Source organism: Vicia villosa, linkage group LG3 (genome assembly GCF_029867415.1).
Source record: "Vicia villosa cultivar HV-30 ecotype Madison, WI linkage group LG3, Vvil1.0, whole genome shotgun sequence".
NCBI classification, from domain to species: domain Eukaryota; kingdom Viridiplantae; phylum Streptophyta; class Magnoliopsida; order Fabales; family Fabaceae; genus Vicia; species Vicia villosa.
This window is the reverse complement of record NC_081182.1, coordinates 146,990,629-147,009,348: the sequence shown is the minus strand read 5'-3', so window position 1 is coordinate 147,009,348 and position 18,720 is coordinate 146,990,629.

The following is an 18,720-nucleotide window of genomic DNA, read 5'->3' as shown; positions in this document are numbered from 1 at the left end:
TCCATTATAACCAATCTTGATTACAACTGCACAACCAACTGTTGTGACTAACTACCTGCACAACCAACTGTTCTGACTAACAATCCTGCACAGCCAATTGTTGTGACTAGCCTTGCACAAGCTACCCGCGAGTGACTAACCCCTAGATGACTGAACCGTTCAGTGATTTCAGTGAGATATAACGTTCATCAATCTAGTAACCTTGCACAAGCCAACTATTCGTGCCTAACTGCAATGGATTGTTCAGTGATCTGATCCACAGATATAACATCCATTGACTCCTACACAACCAAACTGTTGTGACTAACCCTGCACAAGCCAACTGCTCGTGACTAACCCTGGATGATGAACCGTTCAGTGATCCTATAAGGATATAACGTTCATCAATCTTCTGGAGATTACAAGTGTGCTTCTTACTTAAGTATATTTTCTCCTATTCTAAGTATATATGTTTACGACACACTGACTATAAGTCACTTCTCGTGCCTAAACAATCTATCAGAAGTTTCCTAAGATATAACACAATACGAGCAACAACTCTATGTGTTTTACATTCAATTACAAGAATTAAAACGTATTTTTGAAGTCTTCTTTTCTTCAACTTCTGGATGAGATCTTCTTCTTCTTCTGAAAGCAGATTAAGAGCAGTAGCTCTTGTATGATGATTGCTTCTGATTTGATCTTCATTTCTTCTACAAGCTTATTTAGAGCAACAACTCTGCTTTGAGTTGCTTCTTCAAATGATCTTCTTTTTCTTCTGCTGCTGATCTTATTATCTTTGTAAAGAATACATCATTCTAATGATCTCAGACATAATTATTACACTGTTGAGCATCAACTCAGTGTATATTCTTTCTAAGTCATTATGATGTAGAGTGAATTATGATTTGATCTTCTTGATTCTTTTCATTCATATAAGCAAATGGTTCGTGTATAACAACACAGTGGATTATCACATACTGAGTATGTGTTGCCTCTTGTGTAACTTCTGATGCATGATTTCACATTTTTCTTTTACGCTTTCATGTTCAGCTACTCTTCTACAGATTTTCTCTCAAGATCTCTCTTTTGCTGCACTCTGTAGATGCACCATGGATACACACTCTAGATGCACACATTCAAGTTTGATCTATATATAGCTTGATATGTTACCTTTGGAATCTAGCTGTTGAGATTTGTTTGAAGATTTGTTTTGAATGCTTTGTCTCGATTGAATCAGGAATGACAAGTGTTGTTCATGGAAGAATCTTATCTCTAGTGTGATGATGAGAGTTGGTAGCGTGTTTCCTTGGTTAAGCTTGTCTTTTTCCAACGCACTGAATGTGGGTTGCTTATTCAATCACCCTTAGGAGTTTTTCCTTTTAATTGTTGCAACCGTTTTGTTAATGATGATGTTTTTAACTGCTTTCCTCTTGATTCTGAACTTTTTCCTTTTGTAAGCTAAGATTGTATTTTCTTTACTGGTTCACATGTGACTTTGTTGTTATTGATCTTTTTGTGGTAAGTCACTGCGTTACACCTTTAGAACTTCCAATCATCTATTCATTCATCTATTCATGTGATCTTCTTGTTGTAATGAAATCTTCATGTATCTGATATTTATGTTTAATTCTTTGAAGCTTGTCTGATACCCTCTCTGATACTTTTATTTTTGCATGAGCCAGTTGATGTTGCTTGTTCTTCTGAGTAAGTTTGTTTTCCATTGTTGCTTCTTTGCTTCTGATCTCCTGACTTTGGTTTGTTTGACGTGTTCTCAATCGAACATTTGATTAATTATGTTTCGCTTCATCAATCTTCTGGATGTTTGATTCCTCATATATTCTTTCTTATTTGAGCCAGTTTCTGATGTAGTCATTGTACTCTGTTTGATCTTCTTGTTCTATAAGGCTTTAAGCTTAACATCTCCACACTTAATGTAACTATTAGTAGTAAAATTGTTACTCACAAAATATATGCTTGTTATCATCAAAACCAGATTCTGAACATAGATTCTCATTCTTGTTCTAACAATCTCCCCCTTTTTGATGATGACAAAAACCATGTATTTTGATGGACTAATGTTATGAGATGATAATAAGATAGTAAGTAACCAAATATATATTTCATCCCTTTTCATATGTTTAATCAAGTGATCATTTTAATCATGTATTTTAATCTTTGACATTCATCAAAATCTATTATTTCTCCCCCTTTTTGTCATAATTAAAAAGCTTTTAAGAGGGTCAGATGTGATTAATCAGATTAGGTTAAATTACTCCCCTTGAGATATGTAATCTCCCCCCGAATTAGATAACCATATAAATTAATTATTTGATTTATAGCTCCCCTAGAAATTTAATTCTTGATTCTTTAGAAGATTGATAGATGTAGTTATGCAGACGCACATTCTTCTAGAAGTTCTAACAGAAAATTCCTTAAGTTTTAGATTTTCCTGTATTTAAAACAAATACTTCTGGTACACAAGTTAGAAATGATTTATCTTTGATTCCTTAAGACTTGTCCAGATGATTTTTAGATTATCCAGAATAGAATTTTTCATTTAATGATCAAAATATCAGATATAGAATCAGACTTTCTTTTGTTTCATAATTGAGATTGTTGTAAATAGTTTAAAACATTTAACATAAAACATATCATGCACATTAATAAACAGAACTAGTTTTACAAAAATAGAATACAAATTTAAGCATAGAATGCTTCGCATTCTTCTTTAATGAGAATGTCATCATTGTTTTCAAACTCTGCATTGCGAATATCTGAATGACTTCAGCATATTCAAGCAGAGCAGTCAGAATTCTCCCATATGGAATGTGAAAACTTTGGCCACATTCAAAAGTAGTGAGAGATTCCTTGAGATGACAGAAGATGATCTTGGGAAGGTGCAGTGGACAACCATTTTCCACTCGGTGAATCAGAAAGCGATCCATGTTAGATAGAATTTGATGAATGTTTTCTCTAGGTATTATGTTAGACAGAGCGAACCTAAACAAAACTTGTCTGAAGGGAGTCACAAGTTCTGCATTGTTGAAAATGCGTATGATATTTCTGCTCATTGTGTGATTCGCATTCCAACGATCAAAGTTGACAAGACTTATGGCATACGGGTTAGGATCATATCCAATTGTTTCAGCGATTGTGTCGCTACCGCGAAAATCAACAGAGCCGCCACTAACATATTTATCCTGAAAAGGAATGGAATGCCAGCAAACCACAAAACAAAACAACGGTCTCACGACTAGAGAAAAGGGTAAGGGAGTTGGTTACGCGAGGGGAAGGTGTTAGCACCCCTCGCGCCCATCGTACTCAATGCTATCCACGCTAGTGTCTATATCTATGGGTGTGTAAGCAAACTGTGCTAACCTGGACTAAAATGCATGCAAAATGTAGGGAAAAGAAAGAGTTATACTCGCACGGGCCCTACCCCGCTACCTACGTATCCTTTTTGAGGAATCAGAGGTACCATAGCTCGGCTAACTAGTTTTTGTTTGTTTTGTGTTTTTTAGGTGAACAAGTTACATTCATACTCCGCTGCTCGACCTTTGGAGACTTAGGCTTGGGAATGGAGCGGAAATAACGAGCTCTTAAGAAAATAAAATCAAAGAGTGTGGTTTGTGTTTTAAAGAATGCATGAGGAAAACCTAAGCTAAGAGGGAAAGCTTGCTACCTAATGTTATCATACAAAGGGTACAAGTCTAAACTAACCTATCAACCTACGGGGAAAAGCGAATGCAAATAAGTATCACACAAACGAGCTCCGCTCGTAAAGCAAAAAAAAAACCAACGGCACTGGTCGAGTGGTAGAAAATCGGTCCCGCCATAGCCAAGGGGAGCGGATCACCCGAGTCAACCAAGCATTAGACCTTGCGAAAATGATCGGGACATAGACAAGAGGAGCGAATCCCTCTCAACAACCAAGCTGTCACGGATCTGAAAGGAAAACGGTGCGTGCATACATCGAGCATCAACGTCGAGCGAAGCGAGCTATAGGAAATGCGGGGGTCCGGTTGCATGAACCCTTTTCCTGACATACTCGATAACAAGATCTTGTGCAGGTTCAGAAGCGAGCCACGCGTAGCATGCGCATACTGAACAGACTCGATGAGACTAGGCAGGGGTAGATTGCTAACTCTTTCTGCATACTTTCCATGAGGACTTAACAGAGTGCCATATAGGACTTATTACACTGTGACTCCCTACCGCAAAGCACAAATGTAAACATACCAACAAAAACAGAGCCTCTTTCGAGGGCTTGGCCAGATGCATGTCTAGGTCCTACTTCTCATGTTAAAGGATGATGCGAAAAGACGATAAAGTGTGAGAAAAAAATAAAATGAAACGGGATCAATACCAAACGGATGATGATCCGTAAGCTATAGCGACAAGAGCAAGGAAACTAAAGATACCACGAGCGAGCTAGCAAAGCAAAAGCAAATAGTCAGCACACCGATTAGCCATGAAAGCACACAAAGGTAGACATGCGCGTCGAGCATAATCACAATACACCGGATGAAGATCTAAACCGACGCACGAACACGAAAATTACACGAACGCGAACACGAACGAAATCGAAAAGCAAATCTGAAAGGAGTGAGAGAGAGGCGCGCAAGATCTATAGCAGAGAGAAGAAATTGGAACTCGGAATCTAGATCTTCAATCCATGTTGTTCTTGATTCATGAAGAAAGTTGATGAAGATTGATGAAAGCTTTATGTGATTTGTGATTTGTGGTTTTGATCTTTGGAATTGAGAGAAAGTGTTTATGAAGATTTTTGGTGAATTGAAATTATGAGCCTTCTTTTTTTTCATTTGTGAAGAGCAAAAGTTTATATATTGTTAACGCGAAATGTCCAAATTGCCCTCGTCGCGTCTCATTTTGGCTCGTTTTTAAGGAAACTCGGTTTGGCTTTGAATTCCGGAACGAAACCAATGCCATTGCGAAGATGACCAAATTCGTGACTCGTCGCCGCGAGAATCATCTCAATCCGATAAGCGATGAAGAAGCTACGCACGTTTGTATGACGAGAAACGCCGATTCATCTGGCGCGACGGTGTAGAATTTTGTGAGTACCCCTCAAAGAATTCGATAAAACTCCACCTTCGGTTCAAAATCTGAACAAGCATGTGTGACTAAGAATCAAAGCTAACAAAATTTCCGAGAAAATGCCGCCGGAACAGACTTCATACGATAAAAATCAAAGAAGTTATGAATTTTCAAACTTGGCGCGACATACTCGAAAACACACTTTTTACCGAAAGACTGCGACGTTCTTCAAAATGCTGGGAATTTTCAGTGCATAATTGGTCGAAGGTCCGAACATATGAAATCTCGGTAGTGATGACATGGAGCCCCAGTTAAATTTTTGAGTGAATCCGACTAACGGATTATGAGATATGAATTATCTGAGATCCGAAACCCTTCATTCAGCACCTTTTTCTCTATAAAAATCCAAGTAATTTGCTAATTGGACCACTTTCCTCAAAGAACTAGCTTCCGAGTTAAACACAAAAGTTGTAGATATCGTCGAAACAGTCGGGATCTCGCGTGAATTCAGCTCATATCACTTTCAAAATAGGACTTGTGAATTTTCTCGTATTTCCAATATTTAAACCATTTTTCACATCGCGCTTCTTTAAAACCACAAGAACTCTTTATTATTTTTCTTCAATTTTTGAATGACGAAATAAACGTCCCTAATAACTTATAGCTCAAATAAAGAGGGCAAATTTTGGGGTGCAACAGATTGATTCTTCAGTGATAACAAAAGAGATGCCATAGAGGTTGGTCGTGATGCTAAGGTTAGCTTCACTTACAGATGCTCTCATCCAGAAGGTTGTGACTAGATTAGTGAAAACTGGTCCACGAAGAAGAACAATATAGTCAAACCATCCTTGTAACTCCATGAGTTCCATGAGGCTTTCATTTACTTCAGCGAGTCCCATGTATTGTTCCTCGATGATGGTGAGACGAGGTTGGAAATCCATTTGAAGAAGAGATTTGAGGAATGACGAGTAAACAAGGGTAAGAACAAATGAGTAGAGCGAGAAATGGGAGTTGAGTTAGTTTAGGGTTTTTGGATTAATAACAGTCGTGACTCTGTATTGGAAATGGAAGGAAAACAATGAGTTAAAATAATTATTGCCATGCATTAATTGAATTTGACCGTTTCGAAGGGGGTGGCGTGTTTTGCGAGATTTGGAACAATTTCCTAGAATTTTTGTCTAAGTAGCTTGACCGCATGCGTCTTTTCAAGAGGTTTTGAACACGTGTTAATTAATCATGTATCTTTGTAGAAGTGAGACATTTTAATGTCATAACTTCTGATTTTTAAGATATTTTACTCGTGACATTTGGGTTAAGTTCTATCATTTTCTGAGCTTCTAATCTTCTTGTTCTTACCTTAGTTGGTTTTATTTTTAGACGTAGTCCAGATCCTGATGACAATGTTTGAGCACATTTTAATATGGTTTATGCTTAAGTGATTTTAACTAGATCAGAAAGTCTTACATCTTATGGTATAGCCAAGTAAACAGAGAAAAAAAAAACTAAACCATAACGCAAATACCACAACATAACTTCATTAGAAAGCAAGATTAAAGAATTGGCTTTGTTTACTGATTTCTAAAGAAATTTCCCTTAATTCTCAGCAACATATTCTCAGGATAGTTTTCAGATCCATTTTCTTCTATCATTTCTTTGATGAGTTCTACAATTCCATCTTGAAAGAAAATTTATGAAAGCACTCTTCCAAAAGGAATATAGGACTTAGTGCGATTTCTAGAGTCAAAAATTGAGTTCCATAGATGATTAAACATAGACTGGGGCAGATTAATGCGCATGTCATTCATCAATAGATAGATAAAAGCCTGATCACCATATGTTAGGAGATCTTGGATTTCTTTTCTGGGGAGGAAATTTGAAGTAACAAGCTTGAACCAGGTTTTTAGAATGGGCAGGAGACTTTCGGGATCAATGGGGTTGTATCCTAGTGAAACATCATGAAGAGTTATTAACATCTCAGGATTAATGAATGGAGTTTCAAACGAGTTAACATGAATCCCTATGTTCTCACATCTAGTTGCAAGGACAAATAAGAAGATGTTAATGGAAATTGGAATATCAAATATGAAGGATGAGATGGAGTTATCCTCGGGGTTAAGAGAGGCATGTTTCCAGAAATATTTAACAAGATTCTCATAGATAGGTTTCTCAATCATTGAGAAATATCTTGTCCATTTTTTACAGTAGACTACATCCATGAGATTACATGCAAAAATGTTTTCAACATATGAGATTTCAACTTTATTTTCTAAGATTACTTCAAGAAGATTTTGGTTACCTAGATAGGTTAGTGGCGGCATTTTGAGAAAGGAGTGACTTATTGAGGAGCTATGATGTAGAGACTTATGTCTCTAAGGGAATCGAATTTTAAGTGTTAGACAGATGAGTTAATGAGGTGGTTGAGCTATTTTCTTGAGGGGTAATGAATAGACTGCACATAGATACATATCTAATGTATGGAGAATAAAGCTGATAATAGAATAGGTGGCTAAGAAGACTATTCATCTTGAACATGCAAGAGAGATTTATATACATTCTTAATAAACACATACTTAAATAAGTAGAATTATAAAAGAGAAAGTTTTAGAAAGATCTGACCGTTCTTGATGATAATCCTTTCGTCCAGTTTCTTTTGAGAAAGAAAGCATCTTCTTCTGCAGAAGTTCTGTCTGTTTCTGCTTTAGTCTTGTTCTGCCGTGTCTCTACTCTTTGAACTGATCCAATGGATTGGCGTTGACCATCCTGGCTTGATTCAGATATATTTGTTTGTCTTTGATTATGAATGTCTTCATTTAAGCGCAAGTTCCTTTTTTTGATGTCATGAATATGACTTGTTTTCTACTCAGTGTGGTTTTTTCTCCTTCTTGATCTCTCTACACGATTGAGTGTTTGACCTTGATGTCAATAACAGAGCCATGCCCTGATACCAATTGAAGGTGGAGAAAAACACAAGAAAGGGGGGGGGGTTTGAATTGTGTTCTTCCAAAAGCATATTTTCCTTTCTTTTATATTCTTTTCTTTCTCTTAGTGTCTCATTATTTGTATAAGCTATGATTTATGTTGCGGAAGAATATTTGAAAAAGAGTTGCATAACCAATGAGACATTCATTTTAACTTCTGTATGTAATAAGAACTTCTGACTTGGTTTAGTACAGTTTTGAAGATTTCTGCGTGGATGTTCTGAGTTAAAAATGAACTGTACAGAAAGTAAAAGACACATTCATTTTTATCCTGGTTTACCTTATGAATAAGAATACCTCCAGTCTACCCTCCTCAGATGATTTTGCCTCTCTCCATAGGACTTAATCCACTATAACCAATCTTGATTACAACTATACAACCAACTGTTGTGACTAACTTCCTGTACAACCAACTGCTATGACTAACAATCCTGCATAGCCAACTGCTGTGACTAACCCTACTGTAATACGGTGGGAGAACTGAATTTTTTGAAATGTTGTGGATAGCAAGAGTCGCCACCGACTTTTATTTTATCCAATTGGAAAGGCAAAAAGAACAGGAAAGACCTTTAAAATATTTTGAGTTCGGGGGGTAGGTTATACAAAGGGAAGGTGTAAGCACCCTTTGTATCCATGGTTATCCACGGGCTCTTAATTGCTTAGCTCACTTTGTTTGTTTGTTTGAAAAGTGTGGTGTGTGTATAGTAAAAAGATTTGAATAAGGACTTTAGCTTGTAAATAAGTGTAGCCTTTTTGAATTGATTTGAAAAAGGGGTGTGAAAAGTAGTTTGAGTTTGAGTAGTGAGTAAGTAGTTAATAGCACCTACCCTAAGTTTAATGTCTTTCTGTTCTTTAAGATTTTCGTTTGAAAGGGGCTATCCATACTGTAGCAACCTGCCCTAAAAATAAGCTTTTAGAGTCGCCACCTATTCTACCAAGGCGAATAGGAAACCTCACGCAGTTATAAAGATCAGGGTAAGATACTATATTCAGGTCGAGGGAAGGTGTTAGGCACCCTCAACCCTTTCCTAAGGTTTGCATTATAAAGCTAAGGTTTATGGCTAATATAAAGAGAGATGACAGACAGTTAATAGAGTTAAAAGGCTAATTATATTGAACATGATTAGAGTCTGGAAGAGGGGGACTCGCCTTGTTGCCAAGTGCCTACGTACCTCCTTATGGAGGATCAGAGTCTACATAGTTCGGGGAAGGGTTGTACGCCCTTAGAGTTAGAGTTTGAATGGTTTGAAGGCTTTTTGACTGGCCTGTCGTGGTTTGAAATTGTGATTTGAAAGGCGTTTTGAATTGCCCAGGATAAAAATCCGTAATGTCGTGGTTTAGTGTGTTTTGAATGTTTTGGGCATACAACCCTGGTTTTAATTTGTTACCATTAGTTGCGATAATCAATAGGTTTGATTACTACGGCTAACGGATTAAAGGGAGGATTGCTAACCACTATAACCGATAGATTCGATTATCGCGAATAGCAAATGTGCGTATTTTAATTATCGTTACTCCTCATAATCGATAGTTTCGATTACAAATAATAACGGATTTTGATAAAGGGAAAATGCTAATCATCGTAACCAATAGCTTTGGTTAAAACCGTTTAGCAAAATAAATATTATTTTAATTTATAGGATTTGATTAATTAAATTAACCGATTATTAATCATCGCGACCAATAAATTTAGTCGAAACGAATAATAATTTAAATCCTAATATTTTGATACTTTGGCCAAATGGGATGGGGTAAACCCTAATACCTTTAACCTTTATAGGGTTCTTTTTGATTTTTAATTAAAACTGATTACAATAATTAAATCGAAGAATCAAAATAATCGGAGTAATCGGAAAATATTGTAATCCTAAACCTAATCCTAATTTTACTAATTGATTAAACTAAACATAATTTATTAATATTTAATCTAAACAAAATAATAGAATTATAAACAAAATAATAAAATTATAAACAAAATAATAAAATTATATAGAAAAACCTGGGAAAGAAATCATGTGTTATTGTTCTTTGAAGATGCATGATGGATCCACAATTCCTGGGGCGTTAGATTGAAATTATAGGAGATCCAAGGGTTGTTGGCTGATGAACACCGTGGATATGCAGGGAAGCGAAGCGCAGGATTTGCAAGCAAATGAAGATAATGAAGCGTTAAAAATAAAGGGGGTCCTGCCAGGGTTCGAACCAAGGATTTTTGGGTTCATAGGCAAAACGCACCACCAACCAGGCTGCATATCACAAGTGTTAAATTATTGATCATGAATTAATATATAGATAAATAGGTAATTCAATTGGAAATTCAAACTGAGTCAACATGGGACCCAGCGTATGCGTTTGAACCAATGACAACAGGGGAGAGATGCTTTGAATTGCTGACGGGCCAATCGGAATGGGAAAGAGAAAAGTATTCTTTGACGGACCAATCCCCATCCTCCAACATGCCCCTTCACCTTCGTCTTCTTCATCGCTCCATGCATGGGGGATTTTAGCTACGAATTCCCTACGCCTTCGCTATGGTTCCTGCAACCAATTTTTGTAGCCAATATTCTGGAATTTCTAACCTGAAAAAACACAATCAAGAAGGAAAACTACCGGCCCAGATCACCTTAGAGTTGACCCCTGATCATGAATATGGTATTGTTTTGGTCTAAAAACTATTGAAAACATGAACACGAAGCATAAGAGCTTCCTTGCCCTAACAATGGCAAAGCTCTGTTCCGGCGTTAAATTCAATAAACGATAGTCCTAAATGACTCTAAGCAACATCAGGAACATGAATGCATCAATTAAAATTATTTAAAATGCGCGTATTCAACGTTTGAGTTTTCAGAAAGTAATCAAACCAATATCGTATGGAAGGGACGTTTAGGGGTGCCTCCGACTTCAAAGAGAGTATGGCTACGCACCTGGGACCTTCAAGAGGATAGTTGGACGTCTGGAATTGATCCATACTTGCCGGAGAAAGTTCTTTCATGTGCCCTAGTTTTCTTGCGTTTTTTGCTCCTTCCAATCCTTGTTTTTGGACTTCTCCCAACCTCCCTTCTAGCTGAAGCATGTTGGTTATATATGGAGAGCAATTTAGGGTTACCAAATGGGCTTGGATATTGGTCATGAGAAAGTTTTGATTATTTGATTAAAATATATAAAACTCCCTATTTTTGCTTCTTATCTCCTATCAATCAAACATTTTCGAAATTGCTAGCCTTTAATGATTATCTTGGACCTTAAGAATGCTAAATAACAAACCTTACCCTTAGTGATTTAATTTTACATTTTATTTTTTATTAAAATTGAATTAAATTGGATTAATTCAAGAATAATTAAAATAAATAAAGGAATGGCATGCCATTGGGCTTTAGAGATACTTGGCTACTTTAGAAATAAGTTTGAATCAAAGAAATATAGGCCCATGAGTTAAAAATGCAATTTCCATCACTTAGGGTTTCAAGCTTTTCTCAAATATCGACCAACTTCTACCACACATATCTCTCTCAATTTTCATCACATGGAAGTATTCTAGGATTTTTTTAGAAAGCTTAAAGAGTCCCCTAAATGACCCTTTTTGTTTCATCTCGATTGAAGCTTCCACGTTCAAGTTATGAGCTTTGACTCAAAAGGTGTTCTTATTGACTTTTAAAAGGACCTATAATGTTTTTGTCCATATCTCCCAAAAGGTGCATTTCTTGATCTTGAGCCCAACATCAAAGTTGTGGAGAATCCAATTTCCTTTAGAATAGGCTTTGGTTGGGAAATTTTTGATACTCCATGTGGAAGTTATGGCCAGTCAAAGTTGAGTTGACTTTCTCCTAAAGAAACCCTAATTTGAACCTTTTTGTATTTATTCATCTCTGAGTTCCTACTGATAAATCATGATCAATCTTTGATCAAATGATTGATATACCCTCACATACTTGATATTGACCAAAAATCTTGAAGTTTGACTGTACTTTGACTATAGTTGACTTTTAGGTCAACATAGTCGATTATTGATCATCTGAACCTTTGAATGGGAAAGCCTTGGGATTGAAGTTTGATATATGAGAGAGTGACCTGAATAAGCCATTGAAACTTGAACCATTGAAGATGCATAGGGGAACCTTTGGTTGAATATAAGAGGGCAAATTTTGGGGTATGACAACTGCCCCTGTTCAATCTTCTTAAACCTGAAGAGTCAGATAGGCACGTCTGCCTATCGTTGTCTAAAGGTAGAAGGTGATTGAACACTGAAATGCCCTGAAATTTGCATTTGTTGGGAAGCAGTTATGTGGGAGATGGGCTTTAGAGATGCCATCCAAGGTAACTACCCCTCTCCTTTTGGAGTGTGAAGCATGTGCTAAAGGAACCATTGTGTTTTGATCGTAGCACGGCCTAAAGAGGCAACCTGAATTTTATGCAATGGTATGATGCATGCGATGTATGATGCAGTAAGCTTCTCAAAATAAATGAGAGCGATGTGTGTATATGCGTTATGTATGAATGAGGTATGTTAATTGAATGATGCATGATTGTTAGTTATGTTAGTTGAAGCTAGTAACCTCGGAAAAGAAAAATAGAACCTTGTTTGTTATTGTTGAAATCTTGAAGAAGATCACTGTCGAGGGACTAACGTGATATGACATAACTTATTGCGCTCAGGGACTAACGCAATAAGTCATGGTTGGGATTGAAATTAAAATTGAAATTGAGATGAGTCTTGGTACTAACGTACCAAAGAACTCGGTGCCATATCATCGTTAAAGGACTAGCGTGATAAGACGTAACGCAAAGGTCACGATTTGGATTGAAATTGAAATTGAAATGAGTCTCGGTTACTAACGTACCAAAGAACTCGGTGCCATATCATCTCTAAAAGACTAACATGATAAGACGTAACGCGAAGGTCACGATTTGGGTTGAAATTGAAATTGAAATTGAAATGAGTCTTAGTTATTTACGTACCCAAGAACTCGGTGCCATATCATCGCTAAAAACTAACGTGATAAGACGTAACGCAAAGGTCACGATTTGAAATTGAAATTGAAATGAGTCTTAGTTACTTACGTACCAAAGAACTCGGTGCCATATCATTGCTAAAAAATAACGTGATAAGACGTAACGCGAAGGTCACGATTTGGTTTGAAATTGAAATTGAAATGAGTCTTGGTTACTTACTGTTGCACCCCAAAATTTGCCCATCTGATTTTTACTTCTAATTGGCTTATGCATCTCATAATATCATCTACTAGGTCATCTAACACATCATTCATCATTATGTAACTTAGCATTAGGATTAAGGATCTTTGAAATTAAGGTTTCTAATCCCTTGTGCCGAGCTTGACAACATCTCAAATAAGGATCAAGAATCAGGGGTTTATTTCCCTATGATTGCATTCATCAAGTACTTTTGTTTGGAACAATTGGATTAGATCTTGTTTCCCCATTCAGTTAGTAATCAAGAGGATCTTTCTTATTTGGTGTACTACTTAAGTTATAAGTCATGGAATACATGGCAAGATAATGGATCCGGGCTTCTCATCATTTAAAGAACGATTTAACTTATTTATTTGGGATACCATTCATTCACTTTGGTTTGCATACAATAATGGAGATTTAAGTGAAGTCTTCTCAAATTCTCGTTAGTCATTGGTTTCAAACATGACAGGTAAAATAATGACAAAAGAATAGAACTTTCAAATAACAAATGGAGGGGAAGTAATTATTCAGAAATTCATTTGGGAAAGGGTATTGCTTGTTGCTATTTCAAATCCAATGCAAAATATTATTCTAAATCACATACAGTCCACATCTTGAATTCAATACAAATATGACAAATGATATCTCTATCTTTACAACAAAAAAAAAGAAACATTCATGCCACAGCTGCTAGCGACGGATTCACCAGTACATCATCACACATCCTACAACACCAAGGCAGCCCTGCACACAGTAAATACAAGAGAAAAAAACCATTCAGTTCAATACGAACAAATCGGCTCAGTCTAGAAAATAATTCAAGGCATTCATGTGAAGTTCAATTTGCATCAACCTTCAAAAGTAAGTGTGAACAAGCTGTGCACTGCAAAATCAATTCAAAAGAAGGGACGGTTTTGAAATCGCTTTTTACACCAGTTCAGTTAAAGCCTTACATCACCAACAACATACAAGTTCATAAATTAAACCAAGTCATTTAACATCACAAACCAAACTTCTAACCACCATGCTGAGACAAGCCAATCTAACAGTTACTACTAGCTATATCATTCAATCCATGACAGATCCAAACTCCCCCTGCAGCATTCAAAATAAAATAGAGTTCAAGTTCAACTAACAGCCATCAACAGAATTACTAACTAACCTATTCTTACTTCTTCTAATTGTACATAACAATCCTTAAACCTCTAAACTAACTTAACCACATAATAGAATTTCATACCACTTCCTAACCATTACTAACAGATTTCTAACTGCCAAACTGAACCCAAGCAACCTATAACTAACCTTCAAAAACAGTTACAAAACTCTAACAATCTATAACTGAATTCTAACAGAAATTGTAACTAACCTTCTCAGCTTCAATCTCTATATAACAGAACCATTCTTCATTTCTCAGCTTCCTCCACCATTTCTTCATTCATCTCCTCCATAATCATTCTTCAACACTCTTCAATCTCCCATTCTCCATCACTCTGCTCCTTCATCACTCTCTCACATATCCACTCTTCACCATCAACATCACCTTGTGCATCTTCATCCTCATCAATCTACCCCGAGTTCTCTGAGGAACCACTACTCTGCTTCCTCCATTGTCATTCATCATCACCACCTTTCACTCTCATCTTGATTCTTCACGCAATTCATCGTCTTCATCATTGCATCGCAAGTGGTATCAACGATTCAACATCCTCATTGCCTTCATTGCGAACAGCAACAACAACGCAACACATAGCAAGATTCAGATAAAGATTCAGAAAGAAGAAGAAGAAGCAAAAAAAAATTGATCGAAGAATCAAATAATTCACCTGAGATTTCTATTGCATTCAAGAGCGTTTATTTCGCATTCGAAGCACGTGGATTCTCCCCTCCGGTTTCCATCTCTCCGCCTCCGATCTTCAACCAGGTTCGATCTACACTTACCTATCTTCATTTGTGCACGTAATCTAGATATCTCTTCACTACGGTTCGAATTCGCAATTTGTTTTAGACCTAGGGTTCAGTTCTCCCCCGCTTCGATACGAACGCTCGTGCGATCCTCTTGTTAAATTGATGAGAAATTCAGGTTCAGAGTATGATTTTAGGTTGAGTTCGTGTTTAGGATTCGTTGATTCAAGATGAGACGGTGGTTTACAGAGTGGTTGGTCGCCGGAGGCGCCACTCGCGAGAAGAGGCAATGAGAGAGTCTGAACGTGAAGACTTCAAGGGTCACAAACGAGAACCCTAATTTCCCTCTTTTCAATTATTATTATTATTATTATTAAAATCAATTGTTTCTATTATTTTGAAAGAAATTGTGTAACTGATAAAAATAAATTGGATCAAAATAATTGAAATCACTGGGCGCACCCCCTTTAGGCCCGTGTTCTCCTTTGGTAATTCTGTAAACAAAATACTCACTTTGGGCCTGTACTAGTAGGCCTGCGCCTTGCTTGATGCACCATCATTTTAGTCATATACCCCCTGTTTCCATTACTAGAATTTAAGTTTTAATTAGATTTTTACCATTTTCTTTTGTACAATAAAAATGCTAATTTTTCTCCTATAGTTCTAGACCTTAGTACTAATTTTTGACATATAGAATAATCACAAAAATATTAGTTTCAGGCTATTTGTTTTTAGTCTTTTACTTAATTCAATTTCTCTCATAAAATTCAACATAAAAATAATAGTACTTTTAATTCACTTTTGTGCTATATTTTGGCTTGTTCTATTTCATGCTCTTGTACTATTTTCATGTATCCTACTTGTTGACTTCTAATTGTGATCTTTATTTTCATATTCTTTAATTCCTAACCTTAGGTAGAAACCATGATAACATTAGGTAGAAATTCCCTTCATACTTAGGCTAGTTTCTTTTCCTTTTCAACTTTAAAACATCTAATAAATATCAAAATAAAATCCCTTTAAAAAATACAAAGAAAACACTTAATAAAACATTAATAAAAAAGTGAAAATCATTAAAAAGGGAATGGAAGCTTGAACCTCCCTTGCTTTAGGGAATCATTCGAGTGCTTGGATCTCCCTTGCTTTAGGGAACCATTCGAGCGTAAGTTCCCAAAAGACACAAACCAAAGAGCAACTCGAGTCTCCCTTGCTTTAGGGTGCCACTTGAACGCTCAAACTCTTTTCTCTATCTCGCCTCCGAGGCATTCTTTAATCGTACACGTTATTTCCGCTCCATTCCCAGCATAAGACTCCAGAGGTCGAGCAGCGGAGTGCGAATGTAACTTCGTCCACTAAAAAACACAAAAACAAACAAAAACTAAAGAGCCGAACTACGGCGCTCTGATTCCTGAAAAGGATACGTAGGCATTGGGTCGCGGGGCCTAAGCGAGCACAACTATTTAAAAACCTTATTTTCCCCGTGTTTCTTTTCTTTCATTTGCATGCATTCCCTTAGTAATTAAGCTTTAGATTTATACACCCTTTAGATAGCAACAAACATAGGTGGATACCATCGAGTACGATGGGCGTGAGGGGTGCTAGCACCTTCCCCTTGCGTAACCAACTCCCGTACCTTATCTCTGGTCGAAAGACCTCGTTCTTATTCACCTTAGGTTTTCTGATATTCCTTTCCCTCTTTGGGATAAATATATTGGTGGCGACTCTGTTCACAATTTCGTGAGCGTGCGACAGCTGGCGACTCTGCTGGGGATCCTAAGCAAGTCGATCCTAACCTTTGTTTGTTGTTTGTTTATTGGGTGTGCTTATATATTGTTTATGTTTTGCATTGTTTACTTTGTGCTTGCATATCATGTTTATTTTCTCGCACTCTGGACTATATTATGGGCCCCCGTGGGGGCCACATATTTTTCTGTTTGTCTTTGCAGGTTGGGGGTTTTGTGAGGTAAAAGGCCCACTACCCAGGCCAGTGACACATAGGATTAGCGTGGATGCTCATGTTGACTCCCGTAGCGCTTGCTATGATCGAGCTTGACATGAGGTACCACAATTGGGCGAGGTTCTTTCATGGAACACTGTGTCTGGCACGCTTGTTGCCTCAAACACTTTGTACCCCATGGGAACTGTAGACCCTAGTGACCATTATGGACCACTTGTCCGTGTCTAGACTACATACCCGTGAGATTGGGATGGGACAGGAAACTTGACCTCCATCATACCCGGATTTCTGCTATTCAATAAAAGGCGTCGAACCTTTGATCCTGGGACATTTGACTTATACAGAAGTTCTACATCAGTTATATATCATAATCAACGTCGAACCTGTGAATCTGGAGGGTTCGACCATCTTTGACTTATGCCCAAGCTATTTATCCAGAAAGCAACGTCGAACCTCTGAATCTGGAGGATTTGATCATATCTTATTGACCATGAGAAGCTGTGATCCAAGAGGCCTTGATCCTTGATCCTGATTTATGATACATTTGCATCTTCATTAACATTTATGCATTCATGCATATACATCCATGGTTACCAAGACTCTTACCACTTTTCCTCTCCATCAGATCAGTCAAGACGATTCCTCCACACCGATATCTGACAAGAGCTCACTGAAGAAGAATCATGGAGAACTATGAGCAAGATCAAGCTGCTATTAGAGAAGAGATGGACCAAATGAAAGGCAAGGTTGATGCTATTTTAGAAGCCCTCCAAGCTTTGAGAAATGAAAGGATTCCTGCTGCGCAAGAGATTTCTGTTGGTGCTAATCAAGCTGCTGCTAGTCAACCTGATGTCATTCCGCCTTCTACAAATCCACCTGAGTTCCAACCAAGGACTAATGCTACTCTTGGGATGCCATTTAGCTTCATGACTGCTGATACTCTTGGAGCTTCAAACCAAGGAGGACCTATGCCCATAACTTCTGGAGTGCCGACTATGACTGGGCCTGTTTTCCCATTTCCTACTCCACCTCCTCATACGGAGATTCTTTATCCTGCTTTCTGTGGTCCTCAATTTGCCAATCCAGAAATGCATCCAATACCAACTACTGAAAGAGCTCAACCCGTTGAGAGATCTGCTGAGAAGTACCAAATCCTTGAGGAAAGGATTCGAGCTATTGAAGGTTTTAGTGCCTATGGAATGGACGCTGAAGAGATGTGCTTAGTTCTTAATCTGGTTATCCCTCCCAAGTTCAAGACTCCCGACTTTCAGAAGTACAAGGGTTTAAGCTGTCCAAAAAGCCATGTCATCATGTACTGTCGTAAGATGGCTTCTCATATTCACAATGATTCATTGCTCATCCATTGCTTTCAAGATAGCTTATCTGGGGCATCTTTAAACTGGTACATGAGTCTAGAGCGTAATAGGATCCGATCTTGGAAAGATTTGTCTGATGCCTTTCTCAAGCAATACCAATACAACATCGACATGGCACCGACTAGATTGCAACTACAAAATCAAGTGCAAAGGACCAATGAGACATTTAAAGAATATGCCCAAAGGTGGAGAGAAATGGCTGCTCAAGTTAATCCATCACTTTCTGAATCCGAATTGGTTGATATGTTCATGAATACTCTTCAAGGCCACTACT